Below are 12,569 nucleotides of genomic sequence, written 5' to 3'. Positions count from 1 at the left end.
TACCCTCTCCTACAATTTAGCCTCTTCTCTCTGGGTTTTTCTGATCCTTTTCTCTGTCTGTCTCTCTCTTCTTTCTTCTTACCTGTCTGACTAGTCCATATCCATCTTCTTTGCTAGATCATAATACACACTGAATGATAATTTCATGGATTTTCCCCATGGTTCTGTCCTGGGTCATCTTCCCTTCTCTTCCTATACTCTCTCTTGATAACTTCATCATCAGTATGGAAATAAATCCCAGATGTATAGGTCTATCTCCACTATCTCTCTTCAATTAGCTTTCAACACAATCAGTATAAAATGGAATTCAGCATCCTTTCTCTAAAATTCATTTCTTTTCCAAATTTCCTATTTCCTGGATAGTGAAATAGGTGGATGGGGAGAGACAGGAATACTTGGTGTGATGGTTTGCGGGGAGCCATAAAGAAGCAGTATGATCTGTAAATCCCATCAGATCCAGCTATAGCTGATGATTATAACTACTTTATGACTCCTCTCATTATTAAAAGTTTTCCTGTGTAATAAATCACTTTAGTTTAAAAGAAATGGGGAATATGTGGGAAACCATTAAGAAAAATAAGAATCTCGAATAGATATTTTTATCTGGACCCCATCAAAAAGGCAACACAGACAAGAGAGTTGTGTGTTGACCCCTCTCCTCTTATCAGAGTAAGTCTGGATTGGGTTATCTAAGATAAAAATCTAAGATTCCTCTTGTGACTCCTTTTCATGATTCATGACACCTTTTCTGAAAGAGCAGTATAGTCTTACTGAAAAGCTTTGAGCTTTCAGTAAACCAACAGTCAAGAGGTTAACATTCTTCCCCTTTGGTCAGGAATGCAGCTGCTTGGTAAGCCAAGGCCAAAATCTTAGCAAGGACATTTTGCCCAGATTTAGAATAAACTGCTTGGTTTCAAAAGTAGTCAAGGTCGAAAAATTCAGGGGCTTCCTGTCCTACCAAAATATTCCCAGACTTGGCTTGGTGATAACAATATAGCTAAAAGTTTAGCATAGGTTCTTATCTACACCTTGAAGCTTCTAAGGCTTTTTGTTTTGTCTATATTAAAAATACAGCTCTGTGTAGTTGTGGGAAACTTTCCTTGTGCTTTTGGGTGAAAGGGATCTTTGACTTCATATATAATAAACCTGTGACTCCATTGTACCTCAGAGCACTTTGAGCTAATAAGCCGTACTTTCAATCTGTTTCGTTCTTTACATCCCATGACCACCCTAGGCCACTCAGAAAATCTCTGGTTTATAGAGCAGGTCCTTTATAACAGTTAAACACTTAACTTCGCCAGGGAAACTAATTTACTTTTTGTGAGTCTTTTGGGCTTATATTGAGACAGTAGGAAGTAACATTAAATGGTTTTAATAATAAAATAGGAAATGGGGCAAACTATTCTTAACAACTGCAGGAGGAAAGAAACAGAGGTTTAGGTGGTCCAGGGAATCAGGGCAGGGGAGATAAAATTTACACTACACTATACTAGGCTAAATGCAAGCTTGACAGGGTTATGGGGATCTCACTACTTGCTCCAATGATGTTCTCAGCTGTCCCAGGGTCCAGGGTATTGGTACGGTCCACAGACTCCACTGGGTCACTCCAATAGGCTGTCACAGTCCAGGAGGTCCACCCTCCAAAGCTACTGATCCAGACCTATTTGTAGTTCCTCAAAATGCAGTTCAAGTGGGGTTTCTCCAGTGAGATCAGGGCACAAGTTCCTCCACCAGTGGCAAAAACTCCCAACTGTCCTAGAGTTCAAAAGGCCTGTGATCTTTCAGCCACATTCCAAAAGCCCTTAGAATGTTCAACTCAAGCTTGCATTTTCCAATATACTTTTTCTAAATTTTTCACCTATCTACCTTGACTTATTCCTTATTACAATAGGGTATCACTATTTTATTTTGACCATTTTGTTTTTCTGGCCAGCAAACTTTAGTGTCTTATTATTACCTCTGGGTGCAAATATAAACTTATTTTGCATTTAAAATTCTTCACAACCTGGCTGAAATGTACCATTTTAGCATCCTTATTGCTCTCGACCTACTCCATGGTTCAAAAGAATTAGCCTTCTTGCAGCTTCCTACAAAACACTGTCTCTCATTGTCTTGCTTTTGTAATGCCCATGTCTATCTAGCATGCACTCCTTCCTTGCAGCTGACATTTAGAATTCCTAAATTCTGTGAGGCTTCACTCAAATGCCACTTCCTACATGTCTTTCCTGATGATACCTTTTTCAGGTGCCATTACCTTCCCCTCCAAATATAACATTGCAATTATTTTAAATTTATTTTTATATGCTTATTTGGCAGGCTCTCTCATTTCTCCAATAGTTTGCTCCCAGTAGTATACTATCTATAAAAAATGTACCCAGACAGAAAAGTGCAAAGGCTCAAAGATCAGAGATTGAGTTTTATTTATATGAGTCATGCGAAGTTCAAATGTGATAATGAAATAAAGCATTTTGTAATCTTAAAGCCCTATCCAAATGCCAGTTATTATTATTACGAGCCTTCAAGTCCCAGACCTGTGCTATGGCGATAACATCATTCTCTGAGTTTTGTACGACACTCTTCCTCGAGGTCAAACAATGTTTATAGATTAATAGAGAGGGGTGCAATCAAATGTTAAACACTGAGTCCTTGGGTGGGAAAATATATTGTAAACACTCACATTTAAGCAGCTTTATTAACATTTTATCTTTAACTTTCTTACTGTGAGGAGAGCTGGGGGCCTCCATCAAGCAAAGCTTTGGGAAGCCTAAAGACCCCCCTTTTCCCTGCCCAGCTGCAAAGCTCTGACATAGCCATAGTTGTGTCATTTAAATTTATTCTGAGCCCTGGGAGACTGTCTCCCAGGACTCCCTGCTACAACTTTCCCCAACACCTCCCACTTCATTTGTGGGAAGTGTCAGAGAAAGTATAAAAGAGAGAGTTTTGGTGCCTTTTCACTCTCTTGGTGCTCCAGGAGCTCTAGGTCCTGGAGGAGCTCTCTCAACCCTGGAGGCTCTCTACCCTGGAGAGAGGAGTGCCTACTAGAGGAGACCCTTTTCCCCTACTTAACTTTTCCCTTTCAAATCTAATTAAATCTAGCTATTCTACAATAAGTGCTACCTGATCTTTAATGAGCTCTGAAGAAGTTGGGTCAATTTCCCCTCCTTACCCCAGCTTTCCTACCTTCCTTTCCCTTTCTACCCTTTCTTTCCCTTCCTTCTCCTATCCTACCATCCTCCTATCTCCCCACCTCATATAGTCCAGCTAAAGCCAGACACATAGCTCACTCCTCACCTGAGGCTTGTTATGGGGGTAATTTGAAGGAAAGTGTTTGGGATAAGGGAATTGAAAGGAGGATGTTTGAGACTTGGTAAGTGGATAAACTAGGCTACAGGTAGGCTGGGATTAAAGGAGATTCAGGGTGTAATAGGACTGAAGTCAGGAGTATAACACAGAAGGGAAACCGAGATCTTCTTGGGAGAAAGAAGTTAAACTAAACAGGCTAACACTGCAGGCTTACAGACTGGGACTTAGACTCAAACACAAGCTGAGGGTAATAGACTAGACTGAAATTAACAAACAGGCTTTAGTTAATTTCACAGGAAGGGACCTATTTTGAAGTAACACCTTTCTTCAAGATGGATGCCCAGCTTCCCTCTAAGCCCAGAATATGTTGTCTCTTTCCCTCTTCTCCCCTCTTGATAACTAACAGACAAATTACACTAAATAGAACTATTGAAACACAAAGGGTTTAATTGTTTGAAGAATGTTTGTTAGGAAGGTGGGTTAAAGGAAAGCCCTATCAGTTATCTCAGGAACCTCAGGTGGGGGAAGGGAAGTAAAGATGGAATCTGAGTAAGGACCTGCCTCACTCAGTTTTACAAAATGCTATCTAAAGGGAATAAATGATGAATTGATTAAATTATAAATAATGCTGTCAATTAGATAACTCTTCTCAGATTTAACTCCTCTCTAATTTCTCTCCTTATAAACTCCACAGCCACTAAGGTAAGGGAGGGAAGGCAGGGTGGTATTGGGAAAGGAAGATATAAAGGGTTTATCTAAAATAATAATTTCTTAAGTAAATATGTCAATGCTAGGCTAAAATTCAATATTGAAGCTAGATAATCTAAGAGCTCTCTCATTGACTTCCTCCCTTCACGGAAGATCCAGTCAACTGCCTCTCCTCAAGATTCTAAAACCTCTAACAGCTTTTTGGAACTCAGCCAAAGCTAGAAAAAACTATAACCCCCAATTCTGTATACTACAAATGCCCCTTTTCTTTTCAAAATGTGCAACTAGCACCATTTTAATAGTTACTAAAGTCTAAGAGATTACTACTCTTATACTAAGTTAAGCTCTTATCCCTAACTAAGTTTGCAAAATAATAAAAGGTTGCTATCTCCTAAACTATGCTACAACTAAATAAGCTAAAACTAAGATGGGATAAGGTAAAAGTATAGGAGAGGAATGGGGATTTATATAGGTGAAGAGTGGCTTTAACCACTCCTCACCACCCCCTTTGCTCAGACTGTATGTTCTTACCAAAATTCACTGATGTTTGCATTCTCTGGATTAGATGGTTACACATTGGTATATTAATTTATCAGCCTATAGAAAACTTTGTCTAGATTCGATGATATAAACCAAATCCATTGTACCAATCTCATAAATCTCTGACATCCATTGTGTATGTGAAAAGCTTACCTAATCCCTCAGCTCATTCAAATATGTCTATGAATTAGAAGTTATGATCAATAAACTTTGCTATGATTTTCTACTAGCTTGTCTCTGGCCCTCCAGATTCCAAAATCTATTATTCATCTCCCCCACCCCATCTTGGGGTACCTTCAATTATTTGATAGAGCTGATCTCTATCAGTAAACAATCAATAAAACAACAAATCATGCCCTGATTGGTAGCAATTACTGATTCCTAATGTGTGAATTCTCATTTTGAAAATCTAATGATTGACACTGGCAAGAAGTTAGAGTTAGCTCTAGCAAATTTATTTAAATGAGATAGAGATTTAAATAGATAATAAAACTAAAATAGTACAGAACTTCAATTTTTACTTCTCAGACCAACATAATCTAACCATAAAATAAATAAGGATGCCACAGAGAGAAATAAAATTTTATTTATGATAGCTATTTGTAGAGATCTAAATGGAAATGGAAAGGAATGTGCTTTTTTCTCAGTGCTACATTGTACCTTTGTAAAAATTGGCCATGTATTAAAACACAAAAAATTTACATTTAAGAGTAGAAATATTAAATGCATCTTATTCAGGTGATAAAATTATATTTACTAAGGGATCATGGAAAGAGGATAAAAATTAACTGGAGATTAAATAGCTTAATCTTAAAGAATGAATTTAGAAAAAAATCAAGTCATAAAGACAGTAAATAATTTTATTTTAAAAAATGATGAAAATGAGACAATATACCAAAACCTATGGAATACAGCAAAAGCAATAATTAGAGGAAATTTAAATCTCTAAATGCATATAACAATAAAATAAAAGACAGAACAAATTAATCAATTGGTAGAATATTTCCAAAAACTAGGTAAAGGACAAATTATAATTCCCAATTAAATACCAAATTAAATATCTTAAAAATTAAAGGAAGATAAATGAAATTGAGTGTGCAAGTAGCTATTGATTTAATTAATAAAACTAAGCATTATTTTTACAAAAAATAAAAAAGATATACGAAGCATTTAATATGATTTTTATTTTTTAATTTTAATTTTTAATTTAAGTATTTTCCATGGTTATACAATTTATGTATTTTTCTCCCCTTTTCCTCTCCCACCACCCAGAGCTGACAAGCAATTTCACTGGGTTATACATGTGCTATCACTCAAAACTTATTTTCATATGTAAAGGGGGAAAAGGGGATTTATTTGGTAAATATATTAAAAGGTTAGGTCACCAGGGGATTGAACAATTATCAATCCCCAAATAAAGAGTAACCTCAAGTTAAAATGACTTTTATGGAAATTTATTTACAAATGAGAAGAGGAAGAAGAAATAAGGAAATAAAAATCTAACACAGTAGGTAATTTGCTCTGATCCCCTAATTAATCCAGGTAGATCTAATTAACCCAAGGCCAGAAACTCAGAGGGCCAGAGGCCTAGAGGCCCAGGGGGCCAGGGGACCCCAGAGGTGAATGAAGCAAAAGTTTCAGTCACAAAGTCTCTATTAAAAGGGAAGTTCCTTAAGAGAAGTTCATGAAGATTCAGTCTTTACACTCGCCACACAGAATGGCCCAGTCATGAACCAGCAGAGCTCCTTCAGATCCCATTCACAAATCAGAAGACCAAACTCAGCTGACTGAGGTTTCTTTTTAAAGGGGCTTCTTTTGTGTCACTTCCTGTGGCCTCCTCTTAGTCTACGTGTCCAATCACAACAGACACTTTTCTTAGGACTGCCCACGAGGCAGTCAGTAAATTCTGATTTGCTACTCAAGCACATATGGTTATAGACCACCAAAAAATGAAGATGTTTTCACCTTTGGTAATTAAATCTAAATATGGGCAGTGTAGATTTAATCTAATTATCACACATATTGATCATTTTTTGATAATCTTTTAAAAACCAAAACTCCATATTTAATACCCATATAAACAAGTAAAAAATCAAATGTTTTCCTTCTGCATTTCTATTCCCACAGTTCTTTTTCTTGAAGTGGATAGCATTCCTTCTCATAAGTCCCTTGGGATTGTCCTGGGTTATTGCATTGCTATCAGTAGCATAACTGATTACATTTTAGTATGATTTTTAAGAGAAACAGAACAAAATTAAATTATTAGCCACAAAAGTTAAAAGGAAAATTTTCTGCTAATGAAGATGAAATCAAAATAGCACTAAGAGTTATTTTGCACAATTATATGCCAAAAAATTAAATAATTTATGTGAAATGGAAGAATACTTACAAAAGTATAGATTACTTAGACTAATTGAGGAGGAGGAATAATATTTAGGTAAACTGATTTTGGAAAAAGAAATTGAACAGGTCATAAATTACCTTTCAAAGAAAAAAGCATCAGGACCAGATGGATTTGCAAGTAAACTTTACCAAATATTTAAAGAGCACATAATTCCAATATTAAATAATTTCTTTAGAATGGTAAAGAAGGAGTCCTGCTAAATACCTTTTATGAAACAAATATGTTTTTGATGCCTAAACTAGAATGAGCAATAAAACAGAAAGAAAATTATAAAGCTGTTTCATTAATAAATTGATATGGAAAAATCCTAAATAAAATACTATCATGGAGATTACAACAAATCTATCACAAAAATTATACATTATGAACAAATGGTATGGCAGGATGGTTAACTATAAGGAAAATCACATATTTGATTACTTTAACAACAAAAATGACAAATAATATATAATTATATCAATATATGCAGAAAAAGCTTGTGACAAAATGTAACACTCATTCTGATTAAAAGCACTTTACAGCATAATTTAGATAGTTGGGTGATTTTGGGGAAAAGTATATATCATGTTATTTCAGGATTATATATTATTATGTAGGTGTATGAATGTTTTATAAGGAATGAAGAACAAGCTAGTCTCAGAGAAACATGTGCCATGTTCAAACCCTGGGAAATGTTGGTCTCACCTTGATTGATGGGGGAGACAGTTGAAGACATTGGAATGTTCCCAGATGCTGTGAGCTAGGAGCAAAAGTTGGTTGGCCTGAGAGTATAAATACCCCAACAGCCATCTGGGAGGGACCTTTGACCATTGATCTTGTGTCCTGAGTCTTTGATCATTGATCTTTGGGTCTCTGACCATTGGTCATTGGTTCTCTCTGAATCTCCCTAGATCTTTAGGCATCTGAATCATCATAGCTTTTTAGGTATCTGGGCCCAGGTGGTGAATGGGAGGAAGGAGGTCTAAGAAGAAGAGGGTGGTTTTTTTTTTTTAAGAGTGATTACTTCCTGAAGGCCATGAAGGCTAATGCATCACAAACTGAAAATAAAAAAAGCTGAGAGAAATCATCAATACAGCTGCATCCAGCAGAGCAGACTCTCTCTGATTTGGCAGTGGCCAATCTGAACCAGAAGAGGTTGTGAAGAACAACAGCTCTAGCTTTACTGAATCAATAGCCTCCAGTCCTGAGGGATCATAGCCTATAGATATTAGCTTGACAGGGTGTCCAATCCCCAATCCGTATCCTGATTATCCTTTCCCTATTTAACATCATAGATAAAAGCATTTAATAAGTACCTTCCTGACTGGTCATTATATCACAGCCCTTGGGGAGAGAGCAAACACAGTCAGATAAACAATGTGATCCAAGGCTAATCAGAGCCCAATATTAATAATTGATCCAACCCCAAGTGGGACCTGAAAGGGTTACCCATCCACCTGACAATTTAGGGTCCTTCCTGGGCACTGTTATTTAGAAGGGGAATCATAACATCAAGCAAAGGTGATTGGGTTGGTGTTCCCCATTCACCAGCAACCTAGGGGAATATAGAGACACAGCTTCCCTCACCGTTATCCATATATCCCCTAGGAGTAGAAGTATTCCTATTTCTTTATAACACATGGGAAGACTTATGTGGACTCAGGTAAAGACAAGTGAGCAAATCAAAGACATATAATAAAAACAACACTAAAAAACAAATAGCTTTGAAAAACTATGGTGTACACACTGTGAAATCAGTATTGCAGAGGATTCATGATGAAACATGTTACTCACATCTTGATAGAAATGGGATAGACACAGAGTCCAGATGGAGACATATTCTTGGACATGGATAATATGAGAATTTGTTTTGCTTGGCTACCTATCTGTAATAGGGACTTTATTTTCTATGGATGGTGGGACTTTAAGGCTGGGAAAAGAAAAGAAAATTCTATTCATTGAAATAAAGGGAAATTAAGTAATTAAGTAAAATGAACTCTTCTCATACTGCCTTTATTTCTCTTGAACATGAGCTCTCTGTTAGTCAACTTTTTTCAGTCTTGCCCAAGACATGTCATTCTCCTTGGCAGAGAAATCTATAGTCAAATAATAAACCAGCAGCTCTCCTTCCTTTCTGTTGTGGACATTATTGTCCCATGCAACCAAAACAAGAATTCTTTCCATTAGTCAATCTCCTTTTCCCCTCAAATAGAAGTTTGAAAAACAACTCAGTTTTTCTCACATTCACAAAATTAAACTTCAGATCATTCTTTGGTTAGCACTTAATATGTCTGCAAGACAACACATTTGCTTGCCACATACCAAGACTACACCTTCTCCAAACTTGTCCGTTTCTCTTGAAGGCATCCAACAAGTGGGCCACTCTTAAAGAACTTCCATTCACCCTGATTTACAAACACAGATTCATTCTTGATTTTCATTCTTCCTTATTACAAATATCCAAATAGCCAATTGTCAAGTCTATATAGACTCTGACTTCATATATCCCATATCTATTCCCTCTTGCCTCTTCACATTTTCACTGATCCAATTAAGACTGTCACCTCCCCCAACCCTCCACCCTTTTAACTATGGTAATTGGCTAGTGAGACAGGCACCCAAGCTGGCTAATTCTGTGAGTCATCCTAACGGAGGGAGGAGCTGAAATATGAAAGTCATGTCCAATGACTACCAAGTTCCCCTGGAAACTGATGGAGAAAGCCCAGAACTATTACTCAAGCGTCTGTGATTGGCTCCTTCATATCAATAGCTCGTACCCATAGTCTGTTGCCTCTGCTTCCAGCATAGACTAAACCAGTGATGGGCAAACTTTTTAAAGAGGGGGCCAAAGGAAAGGAAATGCTCATCTGTCACTCTGTTTCTAAGGTAACTCTTTAGAAGTTTTATTGTATTGTATCCTACTCGTTGTATTCGTCAGATTAGGAATAATGTTGCACAGGCAGGATAGAACACTTCAGGCTCCACTCCTCTCCCTTACCGCATCTGGCCGGCAGGCTGTAGTTTTCCCATCACTGGACCAAACCATCATCATTTAAGTGAAGAGTAATCACTGCAGAGAAGTATCTCACCTTTCTCACCACTACTAATACCAATTACTAAATAACTGACCCTGCCAGGCAGGTAAGCCCAAGATTCCTGGAAGAAACAGCCCAGATCTGCAGACCACTGTTCCTTCTTCCTTCCCAGCCACCATCAATGTTAACCCTGGAAGCAATCACTTGGCAGTTGCTTCTATCCATGCTGCAGTGACAGACATAAAAGACTAGAAAAGTCCCAACATGAAAGTCCTGGACACTACCCAGGGATTCAGGACTAGAAAATGATGTGATTAACTGTGTTGTATTATCATTTGCTTTGTTAATATATCCTAAGGAGCACAAGGCATTTCCAACGGACATAAAGCTGAAATCTCTTACTCTACATTGTCTCTATAACATTGAGCACACAGTAGATACTTAATAAATCATCTTTTAATCTATTGTTTCAATAACCTCCAGGTTCAACCCCTAGCTACTAGTATTTCTCTTCTGCTGTGAATAATTTGCACAATTAATTACTTAATATTTTTATAAAACAGTTCTGACAGTACCATTCCTCTTCTCAAAAGTCAGCAGTAGCTCCCTATTTCCTCCTTAACTTGGTACTAAACTGCTTCCACAGTTAGCTCCAATCCAATTGTCTAAATTTATTTTGTATTATCCCCCATCCCAAACTCTACATCCTTGCCAAACTACCCTACTATGTTGTCTCCTAAACCCTAGCCTTTGCCCAAATTGTCTCCCAGGGCTGCAAGGAATTCCCCAGCCTAACTCTTCCAATAAGAGTCTGTACATTCCTTCATGGTCTACCTCAGATCTCTTTGCAATTCAAAACCTTGTTCTGGTCCCTCAATTACAAGTACTTTCTCTTTAATCTAATTGCTTTCTACTTGTATTCTTATGAATTTGTGATATCCCTCTAGGAAATGTAAGCTCCTAGAGGAAAGGAACTATTTCCTTTCTAGGAGAGATTATTTCATTCTTGACATATTTATCTCCTGTATCCAGCATAGTGCTTGGCACACAAAGGTACTTAAGAAATTCTCATTAATTGGATGATTTATTTTTATCTTTGTATCCCAGAATCTAGTATGATGCATTACACATAGTAAATTCTTCATAAATATTTGTTTCCATTGTTGACTTCCTTTTGCTACCAAAGATTATTACTAAAATATGCATGTTTAACATTGCTAATATACAGAGAGAGCCCTTGACTCACACCAACCATGATTTAAGATTCTAAATCACCATCCTGGATCAGTTAGTGTGAAGTCATTATGTCTAAACCCCATTACACAAGCAGCTAGAATCCAAACCCCAAACCCATCCCCTTTACCCTGGAGAAAGATGCAGACATGTTCTTGAAATCCAATTGCAGGAGGTTGCCAATGATGGGAAGAGGAGTGGGACCTGGTGGGAGCTTCCCCTTTTTGGTTCCATGGCTCTTTAGAGATAAAAAGATCAGAAAAAGGACACATGCCAGGAGAGCAGTTGTGGTGAGTCCCCAAGGCTCCATTGCCCAGAGAGATGGTCCTGTAACTTTCAGAGGTACCAGCTCAAATGCCTGCTGGTTATAATAAGTGGTAGAAAACAAGGGGTGTGGTTACCCAGTCAATAAAATGATATCATGAGGACAAACAGCATTTGTTTTCTATTAACTTAGATAGTTTAGCAACCAAGGGTTAAGAAAATGTCCACATTACTTTGAAATCTGTCCCTGACCCTAACTTGCACTAAATTGCATAAAGAAAATGGGAGTGTAAAATTGCTTTGATTAGCTTATCTCCTTGTGGGGTCATAGGACCATAATGTCAGATCCTGCAGGTTTGACTTTCCAGGAAACAGGTGATTAGGTGTAATCTCCTTGTCTTCTGAGCTACATAGGACTGAACTGACCTCTTCACCATGCTTTTTCTTTCTTCAGCTTGAAGATTTTTCTTGTGAGAGAAAATGGCAACAAAATGAGCATTGACATGCTCTGGCTTCTTTCTGTTCTATTTGAGTAGTGGCCCACCTGACCAAGGCACCCTGCCCACTGTCTACCTCTTCTTGATTCTTCATCCTCACATCTTGGGAGGGGTGTTCCAATATTTTTGTATCCCTCAGTCCCTTCTGAGCCTTAGTTTTCCTAATCCTGACCTTTCAAGTTGGTGCCATTTCTTTTATCAGTCCTTGGTGAAACATGCCCTCCAATCATCTCTTCTTGTATGCCCTCATCTGCTAATAACTGGCTTCTTGTCTACCTTATGCAGAGCACAAACCTATCTCTCTCACAGACTTTTTTGGATGACCTGCTCCATTCTAGCTTGAACAACTTCCATCAATCTCGCATTGAACCTGTAGCCATAGGAGCTATTATTATTCCTCCTGATCTTCCTCCTTGGACTGAGATGAAACACGTTTCTTTGTTCATATTGACCTCTGCGTTTTCATGTTAGATGAAAGACCCTGAACACCCCATCAGAATATATGCCTTGCCCCATGTTGGACTTGCTCACAGATCTTTAAAGTTCCAAAAATAACACAATGTACCCTCAATAGTGCTATCACACTTCAGGGATTGATGATCATGA

At 37.6% G+C, this 12,569-nt stretch overlaps 1 pseudogene; it reads right to left on the bottom strand.

Moving 5' to 3' along the window:
• Positions 1-11,512, bottom strand: part of LOC123233005 — a 190,397-nt pseudogene extending 178,885 nt beyond the window's left edge.
• Between the last annotated feature and the right edge of the window lie 1,057 nt (positions 11,513-12,569).

Source organism: Gracilinanus agilis, chromosome 2 (assembly GCF_016433145.1).
Source record: "Gracilinanus agilis isolate LMUSP501 chromosome 2, AgileGrace, whole genome shotgun sequence".
Lineage (NCBI taxonomy): Eukaryota > Metazoa > Chordata > Mammalia > Didelphimorphia > Didelphidae > Gracilinanus > Gracilinanus agilis.
This window is presented reverse-complemented; position numbering and strand designations above follow the sequence as displayed.